Source organism: Schistocerca cancellata, chromosome 10 (assembly GCF_023864275.1).
Source record: "Schistocerca cancellata isolate TAMUIC-IGC-003103 chromosome 10, iqSchCanc2.1, whole genome shotgun sequence".
Taxonomy (NCBI): domain Eukaryota; kingdom Metazoa; phylum Arthropoda; class Insecta; order Orthoptera; family Acrididae; genus Schistocerca; species Schistocerca cancellata.
This window is the reverse complement of record NC_064635.1, coordinates 119,108,974-119,112,968: the sequence shown is the minus strand read 5'-3', so window position 1 is coordinate 119,112,968 and position 3,995 is coordinate 119,108,974. Positions and strand designations below refer to the sequence as shown.

Genomic DNA, 3,995 nt, shown 5'->3' with positions numbered 1-3,995 from the left:
GTTGTCATAGGTAGCTTGATATATAAGTTTCTTTCTTAGCATAAGCAACCGTGTGCGGTTATAAGTTTCTTTCCTAGCATAAGCAACCGTGTGCGGTTATTTTTAGGTTTCATCTCCTATTTAGCCCGTCACTTATTCTATCCAATCTATTTTTTTATATACGTTGATCCACGGTTGGGAATATATGGGCTATTTAGCCCATTTATAAACTTTCTCGTATTCGTATCCGCATGCACATTCAAGTAACTTCCCTTGTCTTGCGCATGTGCATAGGTAGCGGATCGGGCGTGTAAGTGAGCGACCATTTGTAGCTGCAGTTTATGGCGGGTCATGGCCCATCGAACATAGGCCGGTGTGAGGTGGAGCGTACACCGTTAAGTAGTGGTTTTGACTTTGTACATATGTACTGTTTGTGTTTTCCTTTTTTTCGTTTACAAATGTAAAGCTATGGTGTTCTTTTAATCATTGACAAAGGTCTTCTTAGGCACTTGTGGGTTTTATTGTTCTGAAGAAGGTGTAGTTATCTACGCCGAAACCTAGGTTAACACTAGGTGCTTTTTTCGCAATCGAGGCGGGTTTCTAGTTTTTTAATATACTTTGTGGAACTGCACGTGATATGGGGAAATCATGGAACATCTGAAATCGGATTAGCTGAGGCGATCTTGAAACCCGTACGTGATCGCTGGCAGGTGACCGGCCACGTGATTGACAACGCATGTGGCTCCTCACTTAGAGGCAGTGTGCTAGCGGGCCGCAGATGTTCTCTTCTGCAGTCTAGAGTGTACGCGGCGGCAGACGGGACCCGCTGGTGACGTCACGACGGCTCGTGCGCCTCCGGCAGCTTCCGGTATCGATCGGGCAGCAGCAGTAGCGGAGGCCCGCTTTGTCCCGTAATTGTGCCCCCAGGCGGCGCGCTCGGCCGACAGGCGAGGGAACCACTGGCTTCTCTCTCTCTCTCTCTCTCTCTCTCTCTCTCTCTAGGCTTTTCTGTCACAAAGCGGCCTCCGATGCTCTGGGGACAGCGCCGCCGGAGATCACGCCCACTGCTGTCCCTGCCTGCCGCGAACGCAGCGAGACTAAGCAGAGAAGGCGGCGGCCGAAAATAGAAAAGAAAGGAAACCGCAAAAAGAAAAGTCCGACCTCTTCTCCCTTACTGCCGGGTAAAATCATGTCGTCTACACTATAGACTACCAACATCTACATCTACACTGAACCGCCAAATGAACTTGTGTAAGCATGCGTATTCAAATACAGACATGTAAACAGGCAGAATATGGCGCTGCGATCGGCAACGCCTATACGAGACAAGTTCAAAATGGTTCAAATGGCTCTGAGCACTATGGGACTTAACATCTGTGGTCATCAGTCCCCTAGAACTTAAAACTACTTAAACCTAACTAACCTAAGGACATCACACACATCCATGCCCGAGGCAGGATTCGAACCTGCGACCGTAGCAGTCGCGCGGTTCCGGACTGAGCGCCTAGAACCGCGAGACCACCGCGGCCGGCGAGACAACAAGTGTCTGGGGCACTTGTTACATCGCTTACTGCTCCTACAATCGCACGTTAACAATATTTGAGTCTGAACGTGGTGTTATAGTCGGTGCAAGAGCAAAGGGACACAGCATCTCCGAGGTAGCGATGCTGTGGCGATTTTCCCATACGACCATTTCACGAGTGTACCGTATCAGTAATCCGACAAAACATCAAATCTACAACATTGCTGCGGCTGGAAAAGATCCTGCAAGAACGGGACCTACGACGACTGAAGAGAATCGTTCAACGTGGCAGAAGTGCAATTCTTCCGCAAATTGCTGTAGATGTCAGTGCTGGGCTATCAACAAGTGTCAGCGTGCGAACCATTCAACGAAATGTCGTCGATATGGCCTTTTGGAGCCGAAGACCCACTAGTGTACCCTTGATGACTGCACGACAGAAAGCTTTACACCTCGCATGGGCCCATCAACACCGACATTGGACTGTTGATAACTGCAAACATGTTGCCTGGTCGGACGAGTCTCGTTTCACATTCTATCGAGCAGATGGACGTGTATGGGTATGGAGACAACCTCATAAATCCATGGGCCCCTGCATGTCAGTAGGAGACTGTTCAAGCTGGTCGAGGCTCTGTAATGGTGTGGGGCGCGTGCAGCTGGAGTGATGTGGGACCCCTGATACGTCTAGATACGACTCTGACTGGTGATACGTACATAAGCATCCATTCATGTCCATTGTGCATTCCGACGGACTTGGGAAATTCCAGCAGGACAATGCTACATTATACACGTCCAGAATTGCTACAGAGTGGCTCCAGAACACTCTTTTGTGTTTAAACATTTCCGTTGGCCACAAAACTCCCCAGAAATAAACATTATTGAGCATATATTTGATGCCTTGCTAAATGCTGTTCAGAAAAGCTATCCCTCCCTTCCTACTCTTACGGATTTATGGACAGCCCGGAATGTAGTAGACAAATGGGGTTTCTTTCAACGAATAAAACGTACACTGAAGTTTTTGTTGATATATTTTATTGAAAAATAATATCTTTACTGTGTAACTGGGATTTTCCCGAGGCATCTCTGAAAGGAGGCAGATCGACGTTTGTCGCTGTATCTCCGGTTACGGTTATCTGGAACAGGAAATTAACATATCGCCCTGATCCTTTCAGATGTCGTATAGTTCGTCGTATGGATTTGCGAAAAAAAAGATTTTTTGGCGAAATTATAGATATTTGAAAAAAATGGCCAATTATGGACCCCTGTTATTTTGGTTGTAAAGAATACTAAATATCAGAATAAAAAATCGACTACGAGAATTCAGTTTGCTTCAAAGGAGACCAAAGGCAGTGGCCTTGCCGCAGTGGATACACCGGTTCCCGTGAGATCACCGAAGTTAAGCGCTGTCGGGCGTGGTCGGCACTTGAATGGGTGACCATCCAGGACGCCATGCGCTGTTGCCATTTTTCGGGGTGCACTCAGCCTCGTGATGCCAATTGAGGAGCTACTCGACCGAACAGTAGCGGCTTCGGTCAAAGAAAACCATCATAACGACCGGCAGAGCGGTATGCTGACCCCACACCCATCCTATCTTCAACCTTCCTCTGAGGATGACGCGGCGGTCGGATGGACCCGATAGGCCACTTGTGGCCTGTAGACGGAGTGTTTTCTTTTTTTCAAGAGGCCAAAAATTATTAAAATGGGATGAAAATTGTAGCGTGGGCGACGACAACCATGCCGAAAAATATCGTGCTGAGATAAACGCGTTTAAAGTTCTACAAGTTTTATCATATAAAAACAAGGGACAAATCTTGAAACTTAAGGGATATCATCGATGCCTGGTCCACAATGATTATCGCCGCAGCTAGCGGATGGCCGCTTTCTGCTACTTTGACATGATAAGCCCTCATTTTCATCCTGAAAGCCGTTTCCGTCACTGAGCGCATCGGCGCTGGGGTCTCTATCTTCACAGAATCGGCGCATTTCATCGCCGATTTTAATTCGAAGGGCATTTGCCACGTGCATTAATGTAGTATGCCCTACATTGAATGGACATACGGCCAAATTCGAAGCATTATTGACACTTTCGCTTAGGCTTATGTAATTTTTGGAGCGTATCTCCATATGGAACTATTGAAACTTTCGTTCCCATTTTGAGTAAAACCGCCCAAACAACGCTCCAGTAAATCAGGTTTACTCAAAGCGGTAAAACAGGGGTGATGGAATCGATGAAGACTTGTGGCAATGACGTATTGTGTTCCTAACATCGTTCACAGAATCGTTACGTTTTGGAGTTCGCACATACCATTTTGGAGAATAATTCTTTAATGTATATACATTCGAATTCCGTAATACATCACCCTGTCTTACCCCTTAAGTGTCTGGCAGGGGGTTCATCGAAGCACCTTCACAATAGTTCTCGAGCAGCGCGCCGAAAAAACGAACACCTATATCTTTCCGTGTGAGTTCTGTTTTTCCTTATTTTATTACGATGATC

General features: G+C 46.8%; 1 pseudogene; it reads left to right on the top strand.

Annotated features, from left to right (window-relative positions):
• Positions 1-2,843: 2,843 nt before the first annotated feature.
• On the top strand, positions 2,844-2,961 carry LOC126107213 (5S ribosomal RNA; annotated as a pseudogene).
• The last annotated feature ends 1,034 nt before the right edge of the window (positions 2,962-3,995 follow it).